The 16,149-nt window shown below is 29.8% G+C and overlaps 1 pseudogene; it reads left to right on the top strand.

Moving 5' to 3' along the window:
- Window positions 1-11,004: 11,004 nt before the first annotated feature.
- Window positions 11,005-13,487, top strand: LOC129904023 (UDP-galactose transporter 1-like; annotated as a pseudogene).
- The last annotated feature ends 2,662 nt before the right edge of the window (window positions 13,488-16,149 follow it).

Raw genomic sequence — 16,149 nt, 5'->3', positions numbered from 1 at the left:
TTCATATTTACATAATATATATATAAAAAATATTTTTTCATGTCATTTTTTTTCTTGATAATTAAGTTTGTTTGGGTGATTTTGTTGACATAAAGGCTTAATTGAGTGATTTTATTTATAATTTTTTTAATGATTTTGTTAGATAAATTCTCAAAGTTGAGTGACCTTTTAAAATATTGACTCCATAATAAAACTACAACTTGCAATTTTTATGTGTAAACGTAGATGGTTTATTCGATTTTATTATTGTTGTCGTATTTTTTATTTTAAAAGTAGATGGTCTATTTTTATTAAATTGAAAATTGACGTTTCGTGAGTGATCAATTTGTTAATATGACAACTATTTATCCTCAAATAATTCAAGTGAGAAAATAGAAAACATGACGATAAAATTGTTCTTCTCCTAGCTAGTTAGAAGGCAACAAAAAAATATTATTGTCCGTCAATTATCTATCATCCAATTACATGAAATAGAAACTCTCATAATAATTCAAGGGTATAATTGAAAAAAATATATGTAGAATTTTAAACCAAACAAAAAATTAAATGGAAAACAATAAATCAAACACTTGATAAAAAATAATTTTTATATTTCTAAATCTAACGTTATTAATCTTTATACCAAACAACCCCATTGAAATTACGTACTAGATATCAAAGATAGCCCTGGTGAAAAAGCAGACATGTCGTCCATCATGGTCTGCTCTAAGGACATCTCCAACCTAAACACTAAATTTGGTGTTAACATTATTTTAGTGTAAATCAACTCCAACCCACTGCACCAAATTTTACACTAAAGGAATATTTCTCTCTCTTTATTATTATATTATTATTTCTTATTTCATTTATATTTTCTCATTTTATACAACAAATTCTTTCTAAAATATTTACCATATATAATTCACATTATTTTCGTTTATAGTTGTTTAATATAAAAATATTTTATATCATAATTTTTTAAATAATATAAATTGCTAGCAAATATTATACATTATACATAATAATAGATAATACAAATAAAAGTGAAATCATTAATGAAATACAATTAAATAAATATTACATAATTGAAAATTTTATTTTAAATTCTACATAAATATTCAACTTTCAAGATAACTTCGGTGCTCTCATAAATGCTCTATTAATATATTGCTTGGTTCAAAATGAGCTTCTTTGTCCTTTATTTTTCTTATTTTGAGCTAGAAATTGTTGAAATCAATAATAATTTTCATCTATTTCCATTTCTACAGTCGGAGTTGGACCTTTCGACGCATCTTGAATTGGTGCATTCAGATCACGCTCATCCTCAATTATCATTTGTGTATTATAATACATGAAGTTAATATATCATGTAGCACTTCTTTTCTCCAAAAACGTGACGGTCCTATGATAATTGTAGTTAGATTCAATTATAATTTATAGTAGAATTAACATAAATTTAATTTAAAGAAAAAATCATATATAGAAAAATTAATTTATAAAAAAAGGCTAATTTTTATATCTAAAATTAATATTATAAAATATTATATAACAAAATAATTAAATTTACAAGATATTTAATTAAAATATACGATTTATATAATATTTTATTAAAAATTTTATATAACAAAATTATATTAAAATATTTAATAAAGTGAATATTTGGTGATGAGTCCAAAACACTAAATTTTTAAAGTTTGCAGATGGTCTTAGCCTTTTATTCCAAGTAGAATACAAGAAAAGGGGGTATTTTGGGTATTCACATATTCAAGCTGTAATCAATTACGTGCCATTATTTTTTGCCGAGAAGCTGCAATTAATGTGAAGAAAGAGCACCTGAGACCAGTTTGTGGCCCACGTGGAATCGTTTGGCTATGAAAAAAGAAATTCCGAAAATTATTTCACTTTATTTCAAATAACAATGTTTGATCATAAAAAAATATCCAAAATTTTATTTTCATTTTTTAAATTTATTTTATTTTTAAAAAATTCTAAATTATTTGCTTAAATAAAATAACATCATTTAAATTATATTTCATGTTTAAGTAATATTCACATTATATATATATATATATATATAACTTTAAAATTTTCGAATAAACTCATGGCCCTATGTTTCATGTCCCTGTCATATGTTAAAGAAAGCCCTTCTTTTAAACCAAATCAAATAATATAATCCACTTACTAGCAAAATTTTTTTAAAAAAATCCATGAATCTGGGCTCACATTATGACCGTTAGTTAGAAATATCAGACAAATTCAAATTCCCAAATGGGGAGATTTTACGGATTAATTTTTATTTTTTCTTTACGCCAAGAAAAATAACATTAATAAATGCTGGGACCAGAATCTGTCGAACCGCGACCTATGGTCAGGGTTGGATCCATACACATTTGAATTTCAGGAATTCAATAATTTTTGCTTAAATCGTGTATATGCATAATAATATTTATATATATTGTGATATCAGTTGGTAGTTTGGTTAAAAAATATCATTATCATGTTTGATCCAAAAATATTCTTATTTTTTCAAATAAATATATTATTTCTTTTCTTTTAAAACACATTCTTTTCCAAATAATAATTTTTTTGATTAGAAAATATTTATCTTATTTCAATTTGAAAAAGATTAAGAAATAAAAATATTTTTTTGTTTTATAAGAATTTTTTTATCGTTATTTAAATAAAAATGAATGATGGGTTACTATGATCTTATATATGAGACCCATATTATCCGTCAAAAAGATACATGCAGTTATTCTATTTTAATTATTAAAATGAGATTAAGAAGAAAAAATGACTATTTTCTACTTATTTATTAGTTAAAGTGATTTTAAAAAATAAACAAGAATAGAGTTTTTTAAAAGTAATATTTTTATTCAAATACCCTCGTAGTAATCATTCTATGCCCTCATAGAAACCTCGTCATTAATTTTTATTTAAATAATGATAATTTTTTAATATTTTTATTTCTCAATCTTTTTTTAATTGAAGTAGGATAAATATTTTCTAATTAAAAAATCATCATTAGGAAAATAATGTATTTAAAAAGAAAAAAATACAGTATATTTATTTAGAAAATGATATTTTTGACCTATTAAATAACAATAAAAATATTTTTGAATCAAATTATTGACGATAAGGATATTTTGGATCAAACTATCAACTTAGAGTATTGTTATTCATTTCACATAATTTAATTTATTTTTTTTAATCTTTTTCCATTGATTTTATAAATTTTTAGAGATTGACTAAGAGCCTGTTTGGATTGGCTTTAAGTTGGTCAAAACCAACTTAAAGCCCCTTTTCAGCTTTTGGACGTGTTTGCCTAATGCTAACTTTAAGCCAGAAAGTTCTTAAAGTCAGTTAAAAATGAAAAGTTAGGATTCCTAACTTTTTTTTTCTAAGTGCTTAAAGTCATTTTCTTTGACCATGGAAATTACTTTTATATCCCTTATATTTTAACTAAATTCCCAAACTACCCTTTTTATTCTTTTAACCCTAAAATTCACATAATTTTTCTCATTTAAGCACTTTTATCCAAACACTCAACTACTTATTTATAAAAATAACTTTCAGCACTTCATACATAAAAGTTACTTTTTTAAGCCTATCCAAACGGGCTCTAAATATTTGAAGGAATGTGATTTCCTAGAAAGCAACATATGATGACCAGAAGTGGACCCACATGGTCCAATGAGGACGTGCACTCGATAATTTTTAAAAAAATATGTAATAATATTATAAGAAAAATAAGCAAAAGACTAGGGAAAAAAATAGAAGATGGAGAGAGAGTTGAGAGAATTGAAAATACTGAGTTTTTAGAGTTGTGTACTTGATCACACACACTCGTTGGATATATATAGTCAAGAATGAGACACCAAAATTGATTAAGGGGATTAAGGACAATGGGGGTAGGGGAAAAGAGGAAAATAGATAGAGACATCCACTTTATTTGCTCTTTAACACTCTCCATTGGATGTCCACGTGAAATATAGTTCATTAAAAACTTTACAATAAATAATATACATATATATCCTGAACACTCATAGATGTTGTGCTTCGTTAAAACCTTATTAGAAAAAACCCAGTGGGAAAAGACCTAATGAAGGAAAAAGAGTACACACATCTGATAATACGCCTTGAGTGCTGTCTCATTAAAACCCTTGTTAGAAAAATCCAGTGGGACGAAACTTAGACTAAGGAAAAAGAGTGCAATGCATATTATACTCCATTGATGAAGAGTTTTCTCAAGTAAGTCATCATCAGTGATAGTATCTCCACATAATTTTAACATGAAACTTACCTTGTGGATAACAGAATTATACTCTGTCACAGTTTTAAAATCTTAAAATCGAATGTGTATTCAGTCATATCAGGCTTTTGGTAACACCGTAAGTTTTAGGTGGTGATATGAATTTTTCAAATTAGTCCATAATTCAAGAGGATCTTTTACAGTTAAATATTTAGTTTTAATCCTTCATGAATATGATGACGGAGAAAAATCATGACCTTTACTTTATCTTGATTTGATATTTTATTCTCTTATTTAATAGTATCATCAAGACCTTTAGCGTCAAAGTGAATTCTCCAAACGTGTTTGGATGCCGGAAGATGTGACTTTGCAATTCAACATTGTGAGTTTGAATCCGATCAAGGGTAACATTTTAATATTTTTTTTAAAGTCAGCCCATTCTTAAGTGTTTTGCCACCTCATCCGTCTCAACTTCTTTCTTTATTTACAAATAACAAATAAAATCTCTGCCACCTCATCTGCCCCCACGGCCCCACATTTTTTTAAATTAAAAACAAATAAAATCTCACTAACTCATTTGCCCCTCGACCCCCACCTCTTTTTTTATTTAAATTAAAAACAAATAAAATTCTACAGGTCAGCACAATTTTAAACAAGGAAAAATCCTTTCGGCCAAAATCAAAATTTCACACTATAAAGTGGATTTCTTTTTGACATTTATACCCTTCTTTGTCAAATTTACATTTTTCTTATCAATTTATTTATTAATCATGTTTCAATAAATGAGAAAGTTTCCCAATACATGGAAAATAGACTAATTTTCAGATCTTTATAACTTCCATAAATACATGTCTTTTAATTTCTTTATCAAATACTGTAAAATGGCCAAAGGCCAATACGCATATATTTTTCTTCTACTTTTTTTCTTCCTTTTTTAAAATAAAAAATCTATAAAGAATACAAAATTTGATTGACAATTAGAAAATAAAGTTTAAAATTTGAATTACAAGATAAGCTCACTAATAATATTAAATTCAAAATAAATTTAACTCACACTCAGTTTAAATTCAAGATTTATAAAATAACTAATTAACAAATAAAAATAAATAAAAAATTTGGTATACATTTGTCCACTCAACAACAACAACAACAACAAAATAATAATAAAGAAAAAGACTTGATCTACTCCTCAAGTTGTAATTTAGAGCTAATATATTTTTCGTTAAAAACAAAGTCTCACTTTCAGCTGGCGGAAGTGAAAAATAATTTAAATTTCTTTTTTTGATTTTTAAATAAAATAAAATCCACATAAGGGTATATTTGACATTTCTCACAAAGCTTTGATATATATATATATATGATCCTTTTGAGACACAAATTTTTTTTATCCTCTTTAATTTAAAGACTAATTTGATATATTATTTTGATGATCAAATTTATTTTTCACTCATCTTCTTGTAGAGTCTACTATAGATGCGCCGATGTTTTTCACAACTATAAAAGTAAATTACAATATGTCCAAAAGAAAATAGTTTAATTTTTTTTTCTTTCTTTTCTCTCTTTTATTCCATTCTCACTCTTTCTTTTTATTTTTCATCTTTTTTTAAAAAATAAAAAATTAAATAAAAACAAGAAATTCATATAATGATAAGCAAATAAATCCACAAGGAAGATATTTAAGACCGAAATTAACCATTGAAATAAAAAAGTCAAAAAAAATTAGGTGTAAAAAGTATCAAATATTTTTAAAATATATAGTTTAAGATTCACCGCCTACCACTAACTTTATCGCTGGTTCTGTATCAGTAGAAAAAGGCTTTTCTAATGGATTTGGTGGTATGACATCCTTATGCATGTCATCTATTTCTACTTGAATTTGTTCTTTAGCAGGGGTAGTCTTCATTCTTTTGGGAGGAGGTGGAGAAGATGTATCAGCAACATGACTGGATCTTCTTAATAATTCTGTAGGCGGTTTTGTTGAAAAGTCCTCAAATCCGAGGAGTTCTTGAGGTTCTGTAAAATTAACCTTGGCAGTTGATGTAGCAGCTTCAGATTGTGTTTAGTGCCAGGAATGACAATAGATTCCATTTCATATTGAGATGGCACAATGTTGGAGCATGGATACTGCAAAAAGATTTGTTGCTAATCAGAAAACAAATTAATAAATACTATTGTATCAAGGTCAGGAATATAGAATGTATCTTAGATGTTATGTATAATGATTCAGTGCATAAACGAATAATCTTCAGTGCATATACCTCACTGAATATGGAAGACATGAAGGTCTCAAATTTTTGCTTAACGGCAACAACACGCCAATTAAGAATCTTGAGAATTTTATTACCCATTCTTACAGCAATTTCAGACGACACCTGAGATGCACATTCATAGATCCATGCATTCAGAGCGTATGACATGCCTCCCAAATGATACATTTGTTTGGCATTTGAAAACTCCTGCCTCATTCCTTTTATCAATTTGGAAAATGCTAGTTTCTCCCATGGGTATTGCTCATACCTACCATCCTCTACCATCTTAAAATCAACAACAGAAATAGGTGAATCACCTAGTTGAGAAAAAATAAAAGTGTGGATGAAGTAGAGAATGACCATCTAAACAGCGACTTCATTTATTTCCCATCCTCCAACCAGAAAACGCTGAACGAAACGTGCTTTGTTGACCCCATTTTTTGCACCAGAGAAATAGCTAGACAACAATCTACTTGTTGGTGCATCTGGGTACCAAAAATCATTGATATTACTGGTACATCGCAAACTAGTAATAATAGCAAATTCCTTTATTGTGAATCGGAGTATATTATCCTGCACATGACGAATGTGCAATTCCTCTTTATCTTTTTGCTCTACCTCAAGAAGTAAGAGGCATTTGATGATTTGCCCTTGAAAATTGCACTGTGGCATATCTAGGTAGTGACCAAATATGGTTTGCCTAAATAACTATATAGCTTCTTCACCTATTGATGATTTGAAATCATCAATGAAATTAGCCGTATATGCAGTGTCGAATCTCAAAGAGTGGGAAAGTATCTTCTTGATGACGTACTTCATTCCCTGCATTGACATGGAAAATGATTAAATAGAACTTGAACTTGATACATAAACACGATGTATCAGAAGCATTAAATCTTGATACATGATAATCTGATACATACAAAAGATGTATCAGAAGCAGTAAAGCTTGATACATGAGAATCCGATACATAAATATAGATGTATCAAAATCATTAAATGTTTATACATTAGAATCTGATACATAAACAAGATGTATCAGAAGCAGTAAAATTTCAGAAAAAAGGAATTTTTTTTAAAAAAGGATGTATCAGAATAATTAACGCTTGATAAATGAGAATCTGATACATAAACTAGGTGTATCAGAAAAAAAGATGTATCAGAAGGAGTAAATCTTCAGAAAAAAAGACATTTTACAAAAAAACACACGATGTATCAGAAGAATTAATGCTTGATACATGAGAATCTGATACATAATCAAGATGTATCAGAAGGAGTAAATCTTCAGAAAAAACAAAAATTAAAAAAATACATCTTATTTGGACTCGTACCTTTGGGAGATTAGGGCGTGTTGTAACCCTTTCAATCTTCTTGTCTGCTTCTCTGGGTGCATGTTGAACTGAAGATTTCAACTTCAATTTCTCACGTAGCGTATCCATCACTGTTAGATCGTTATGATATTTGCATCTAACCTCGTCGTAACCTTTTCAAGATGAATCAGAACCCAATGAAACAAGAATTTCTTGATTTTTATTCAACTGTGTGAGACCAACACTAAAAGATGGAGCAGAATCCATATGTATCAGTGAAGAATATGAGTAAAAAGACACAAAATCTACAGATGAAAGAAAAGAAAACCAATTTTAGAAGAAAGCAATGGAAATCAGTTTTAGTGAGAATGAAGTGAGATTCCAGATAAGAAAAAATTTAAACATACCTTAGTTAGAATCTTGAAATTGAGTAACTGACGAAGTGGAGCTTGAAATTAGGTGTGAATTTAGGGTAGTTGAATGAAGTAAAATGTGATGTATCAGTGAGATGGAGAGAGAGTTAAAAAAGAGGAATTTTTGATATTTTTTCATATGGTAGGGAATATTAGTAAATATGTTATTATAATATGTGTAAATAGGTAATTTTCCTTTTAAAATATGCGGACAAGGCTATAATAGGACTTGTAACATGCAGGGAGAGATGAATGATTTTAAATCTTTAATTTTGTAGGAAACTTTATCGGCATATTGCCTTCATTGTTTAACTCACCAATTACAATTGACACTTATAGCTATTGCCAAAAAATATTTACTTGTGGATAACTTCTTTACTATTATTACTAATGTGTTGAATATGGTTAGAACATCATTTAAGCATACAAATCAACTTCGAGACCATCAAGTAGAAATGTTGGAGCTACTACTAGAATACGATGAGATTCAAAGTGCAAAAGGTTTAAATCAAGAACGAGGGCTTCAAAGGCCAGGCGACACATGTTGGGAATCTCATTTTAAAATATTAGATAACTTTGTTGTTTATTTTCATCTATAGCTCATGTGCTCGATGCAATTAAATGTGAAGGTTCTAATCCAAATAATAAATTGCAAGCAGGAGTTTTTTTGAATATGATTAATGAATTTGAATTTGTTTTTCTTACTTCACTTGATATTGAAAATGTTGGTGATGTCAAATGAGTTGAGTGCAACATTACAGACGAAGGAGCAAGATATTGTCAATACCATGATATTTTTTGATATTACTATAAAAAAAAATTACAATTGTGGAGAGATGATGAATGAGAACATTTTGTGATAAACATGAATTTTTGGTACCTAAAATGGATGAATTTTATATTTTTGAAAAGTCATAGTGTAGGCCTTCTAGTATTACTTATTCAAATCACTTGTGTGTTTGAGCTCTTTTATGCTATGATTGACCTGCAACTCAAAAGCTTAATACTCATTTTGATGTTGTGAGTAGTAATTTGTTTCATGGTATGACAAGTTTGAATCCGGCTAGTGCTTCTACTAATTGTGATGGAAAAAATATAATGACTTTGACCAACTATTATCCAAATGAGTTTGGTGAACTAAAGTTTAGTTACCAACTTGATACATTCATAATACACATGCAGTATGGTGATCATACATTCTCTGATTTGAAGAAATTGGTGATTTAGCAGAAGCATTGGTTAATGTAAATCTTGTGGAGACTTATTCTCTTTCATGTAAATTTTGTGGAGACTTATTCTCTTTCATGCTTACTTGTGAAATTGACATTGATTTTACCTGTCGTTATTGCAACCGTAAAGAGAGCATTCTCAGTCATGAAGCATATCAAGAATGAACTATGTAGTAGTATTGATGATGAAATTTTCAATAATTATTTAATTTGTTACATTAAAAAGAAAATATTTGTAAATATAAGTAACGATACTATCGTTGACTGTTTTCAAAATATGAAAATACGTCGATATCAAATATAAATATATAAATGATCTACTTTTATTATATTAGTACTAAATAAATGACATTCGGTTATTTTGAAGTTTATATTTAGCTCATATTTTGAATTTTATATGTTAAAAACAGATCCCTATCTTTATCTTCTAATCTTGTTTTGGCCTCCGCCTATAGGTATATCAGATAGTTTTATATCAGTTAATGTACCAGCTATCTATGCTGGCCATCTCTCTTGTAATGCATACTATTAAGTAATATATATTATCGTTTCTGGGTCTCTATAGATGACTCATTTGCTTCTCGAATTTAGCTCAATTTGGCCGTACAGACGGAGAAATGGAGGAAAGTGTGTTGTGTCAATGGCCTCAAATTGTTTGTGTCTTAGCTTTTGTATTGTTATCTTTTCTTTTATGTCAATAAGAATTAAATGTTGCCCAATTAAGAAGAAATTGGTTTAAGATTTGATCTTGAGACCTGGGCTTCTTCTACATAATCAGAAGGCCAAGGCTGTATTGGCGGCTTTTGCAAACAATTCAATTAGTTTTTGTGTAGGAATTCTTGCTTTCCAGCTCTTAAATGGAGCTGCAACGCTGAAAAGATAGTTGGGGTGTGTGTGTATATATTTATATGTTTTTTTGGTTGATTTCTTGTATGTTGATGAACTGTAGGGTTTGAATATTTTATTAATAAGACTCTAATTGAGCCTGACAAACATCAAAAATACATTTTTCTTGTTGATACTTTCAGCAAGTTTCTTTATTGTCTAACCATCCAAAGGCCTCCACCAAACGTTAGCGTTAGCCTATTTTTCGTTACCATCCTTGTCTAAAGTCTTAAGCCAATAGACTGTCTCTTTCCTCCCACTGTATCTAATAGCAAACATTGGAACCTTATTCTCTGATTTAAATCACGACGCCTCAAAAATGATAATAGAGCTCAATTGGCACACCACTGTCACCACTCTCCCACCATTACCTCTCTCCAAATCCCAACTCTAGTTTTAAGGTTGACAATGTTAGTTGGATATCAATTAGACTTCTGATCGATATGCTTGGATTACTCAAATGACAGAGTAAAATGAGTTATTACTTTAGTTTATCATCTGCAAACGAGTTCATGCCTTCTTGGTGGAACTTTTCAACATTTTAGATTGATGTTTACAATTTGTTACTTCTTCGAAATATTGAGAATTGCTTTATATGAGGCAAAGTAACTTAATGTTCTTTGTTGCTATTCTCGAAAAAAGTAACTTGATGTTCCTTTTTAATTATTACCACAAAGATGATATTTTGAAAAGAGGGTATGATCATGTTATTGTAAACATGTAATGCTTTCTTACAACATTGCTTCTAATGGTTGTATACTCTACTCATCTTTGCAGAAACTGGAGTTTAAATTTCCTTTGACAGTTTCTTGTGTGCACTTCATATGCTCAGCTATTGGTGCATACTTGATAATTAAAGTTCTCAAACTTAAACCACTCATCGTGGTCGAACCCACAGATCGGTGGAGAAGAATTTTTCCGATGTCATTTGTGTTTTGTATCAACATAGTCTTGGGGAATGTAAGCCTGCGATACATTCCTGTCTCTTTTATGCAGACCATAAAGTCATTTACTCCTGCAACAACAGGTAAAGCTTGACCCACAAAACCCATCTGAGGCCTCTACTTAATCAGTTCTTAACTTAGTTTTTGCGTATAATAACTATGTTGAACAGTGATTTTGCAGTGGCTAGTTTGGAGGAAGAGTTTTGACTGGAGAATCTGGACTTCTTTGATTCCCATTGTTGGAGGAATTCTTCTTACTTCTATTACTGAGCTCAGTTTCAATACTTTTGGGTTCTGCGCTGCGTTGTTTGGTTGTCTTGCTACTTCTACAAAAACTATTCTAGCAGAGTCTTTGCTGCATGGGTACAAATTTGACAGGTTAGTACCTACTTCTTCCTCCCCCCTCCTTGTAGTTAACATGTATTCCTCTATCGTGTTAATCAAAGGAATTGCTTGAGATGTAACAGAACTTTTACCTCTATTCTTTTATCACTACAAATCACGTGACTATTGGGATAATTACTTGCAATCATGCTTGTATGGAAGTGTTTTATCCCCTGCTAAATTGATTGGTGTATGAACTTGGAGGTTATGTGGTATACCCTATATAAAATTCTGAATTACTAATATGATGTTTGTTTTGCAACATAGTACTCTGCATGACCAATTTAATCTCTCCATAACTAATACAATGTTTGGTTTCTTGTATAACTCCGATAACTGTTGTAGTGTTTTGTTTCCAGTATTAGATCTGCATTACTAATACCTATAATAATCTATGTATTATATTTACCCATGATATATTGTGTATTACCAATACGTGCGTAAGAATATTTGAAGATATAATTCCCTTAAATAGGAAATTCCTACATAATAGTTTGTGTATTACCAGTTTACCACTATTATTATTATGATCATTAGTAGTAGTAATAGTAGTTTTTCAATATAACAATTCATATATAATTATTCACTACATAACAATATACACATTATTATTCACTACATAAACAATCCTTATACACTATGATCCCCACATAACAAGCCTGTAAACCAAACAGCTCCTTCATGTTTTTTTCCTAAAAAGCAAATTTTGAATGCTACTTTTTCTACTTTCTTATTCGTAAGTATTTCATAATTGATGGTTCGTGAAATATTACTGCTTCCACCTTGCTCTATGTTTCGATTAGGTGATACTGAAATAGTAAACTAATATTTGCAAAAGTATAGCTTCAATCTGATAGTCTGGAAGCTTCTGTAATATGCACTGGATCTCTTTTTAGTTGTTGCCTGTTGGTTTGTCTAAAATTCTCATGCTTTCCTCGTGATATGTATTTTATTTCTTATATATAACATATGGCTTCTTAACTTACTGTTTGTCAAGAAGAAATAGAAAACGTCATGAAGTTACAGGTTTTCCAATGCTCCCGTTTTCTCTTCTGCTAGCATGTGTCTTGTGACTAATGTCGGTTTATTATTGTTCTTCAGTATAAACACGGTATACTACATGGCTCCCTATGCAACTATGATATTGACTCTGCCATCTTTACTCTTCGAAGGAGCTGGGGTTGTAGAATGGTTATACACTTTCCCTTCAGTGGTCCCATCCATGCTTCTTATTTTTCTCTCCTGAGTGCTAGCTTTCTGCCTTAACTTCTCTATCTTCTATGTCATCCACTCCACAACTGCTGTCACTTTCAATGTTGCTGGAAACCTAAAGGTGAGTTCCTCTCTTTTCTCCTGCCGACATGCACTTTCACTCTTCAGGTGTCAGACAAGCAACCATGTTTCATGTTGAAATCAAATCAAATACAAGATCCATGTTAAATAATTAGTTTTTAACAGGTCGCCGTGGCTGTTACTTTTTCATGGATGATATTTCAAAATCCAATCTCAGCTATGAATGCCTTGGGCTGTGGAGTGACTCTTGTTGGATGCACATTCTATGGCTATATAAGGCACATTCTATCACAACATGCTCAAGAGACTCCTCGTACACCACGGACCCCTCATACTCCAAAGAACAACATGGCGTTTGTTCCTCTGGTACATGAGAAAGCGGAAGACTAAGATAACCTTTAAAATCTCAAATGAGGAAGATAGATTATTCGACTAGACTTGACCCCTCACCTATCCCCTTAACAGTCATTAATTTATATTGTATTTTTTAGCATATAAATTTTTGTCCCAGTTCCTGATATAAGGACGTCAATTGATAGGAATTTACTACAGGTGAACATAACATTATTTCATTGAAAGGATTCTTTTTCCTCTTTTTGGTTGATTGAATTTGAAATGTTATGCTAGTATCACTTATGATGAGGATTTTTTGTTTGAAATTTAAAGTGCTTTATTGGAGAAAGAGGAGGGATACAAAAATAAAAGTACCAACAATGGAGAGCAAAAAAAGATGAGAAATTGATATGGTGTAGCTGCCAGAAATTTAAAGGGCATCTTACCGAAATTTCACTAGCTAATTATTTAGGTTCACGCTAGTTTATAATATTATGTTCCTTATTATATTTTGAGCTTCTGATATATGTATTTGCTTCTTCCAGATACATGTAAGGCAGATACATATTAATTAGTGTGTCTAATTAAGAGATATAACTAAAAGTCATTAATTAAAGAGAAATCACGCTTGTAACAACTTTAGAGGATATGACATATCACAACTCTTAAAATAAATCAAAACAATCAAAATCCTTTTTTTTTTGGACGATTCCACATAGTTTAGGCTTAACTCAGATTCACGAACTCTTATACAGATACATGCGTATATTTTGTTAAATACATATGCACTTAATCAGATACATTGATTAAAAAAAACTAAATACATATAAGCTTAACTCAATAATGTGTCAGATACATTATAATGTATCAGATACATGCGTAAATCTCTAATACATGCATATATTTATTCAGATACATATACACTTAATCATATACACTGATAAAAACTAGATACAAATAATCTTAACTCAATAACTTGTCAGATACATTAATAATATGCCATATACATGCTTAAATCTTCAATACATGCGTATATTTATTCAGATACATACACTTAATCATATACACAGATAAAAACTAGATACATATAATCTTAACTCAGTAACGTGTCTGATACATCAATAATATCAACCCGATCCAAAAAGCCCCTTTCTCATCTTCTTCCTTATTAAGGTTTATCACAATTATTGTATAAACCTTCCTTTCAATTACAGAAAATTACATACTATTTTTCTCTTTTGTTTGTCTAAATTGTTGCACTTTTGGATTCTCAAATTTGAGCGGCTAAAAATATCGAGATTTGCAGTGCCAATTTTCATGTCATTTTCGAGCAACAATAAAATAAATATTATTCTCATTGGAGAATCACTAGCCATGAAAGAAAACTAAGAAAACCTTAAATCAATGGAGTTTTTTAACTTCTGAAAATTAGAAGACAAACCATTGAAATATATCACAGATACATGATATTGAATAACGGTTAAATATACAAAAATCTCATATTGTTGTGTTCTTGTTTCAGATTTCAATTTTAAGGGTTTAATGGCGGAAATCGTGGGGGAGAGAATAGAGAAAGAGAGAGAACGATGGTGGAGAACATGGGTGGAGGTTGACGAGACAGAGAGATGTGATTGACATGGAAGCTTGTAGTGTGGATGGTTTAATTGTGCAAATAACTAATTTAGGTTAATATTTTGGGATATGTATATCTGAATATATCTTCCTCAATATATGGTACAGAAGTCTTAGGTGTCGTTTGGCCCCAAGTTCCCAAATATTCTTGGCAAGTTATTCTTGGGTGAAGTTTCTCCATGTGTAACGGCCATAAATTTTTTTAAGTTTTGGTGAAATTTTAAAAAATATTATTTTGTACTTGTAAATTCTAAAAATTATTAAAAATATCCATCAGTTTGTGTTATCATTTTATAATGAACATGTTCCGTTAAAAAAAACCTTACAAAATAACAATATAGGCAAGAACAATACATTAATCGAATTAAAAATAAATTGTTCTTTATTCCCTATCTTGTTACTCAAACTATTCTTTTTCGGGGAGGTAATAACAAACTATTCTAGTATAAAATCTTTCCACATTGTACGAACAATCTCTTCCTGACAAACTCTCATTTCTAGATCAGATGACCGAGAAGACGAAGTAATAGAGTAAGTTGGTAGATAAATATTTAGTTAGAATTAATAAATAATGGGTATTTTTATAAAATATAAAAGTTTGAGGTAATTTTTAAAATTTTAAAACTTTATAAGTTTTCAAGTTCTAGTAAGCGTTTGATCCCAAGTAGTTTTTTCTGAAAAATTCTTGAGAACTAGTGTTTTGTCCATATAATTTGCTATTACTTGACAAAAATCCCAAGTTCCCAAGTTCTAGTTTTTTCTAGAACTTGGGAACTTGGGATTTTTGCCAATTATATTTGTGAAATAATGACAAATTATATGGACAAACACTAGTTCCCATTTTTTTTTTTTTTTTTCTCAAAAACTACTTGGAGGCAAACGCTTACTTAACTAGTGATACTATATGCAATTCTTTAAATATATATATAAAATTAGTATTAATGGTAATAAGGTAGTTTTCCCAAATTTAAATGATCCAACTTTGAACTATATGTGGTCGAAAATAACAATAAGTTATGGGTTGGAAGTTATAGCCTAACGCCCTCTTTCAGGATGGTCCTGGACCAATTTATGTACATTCTTGGTGGTAAACTAACTTACAAGTCCATTGCAGACCCGACCTTCAAGAAGAATAACGATTATATATAATCCTCTCGTTCACGTTAAACCTCTCATCTGAGTTGAACATATCAATATCTAAAATATGGCACCTAAGGAAATTGGTCATATATATTTTAATTTAACC

Source organism: Solanum dulcamara, chromosome 9 (genome assembly GCF_947179165.1).
Source record: "Solanum dulcamara chromosome 9, daSolDulc1.2, whole genome shotgun sequence".
NCBI lineage: Eukaryota > Viridiplantae > Streptophyta > Magnoliopsida > Solanales > Solanaceae > Solanum > Solanum dulcamara.
Note: the sequence above shows the minus strand (reverse complement) of the source record. Positions and strands in the feature narration are given on the sequence as shown.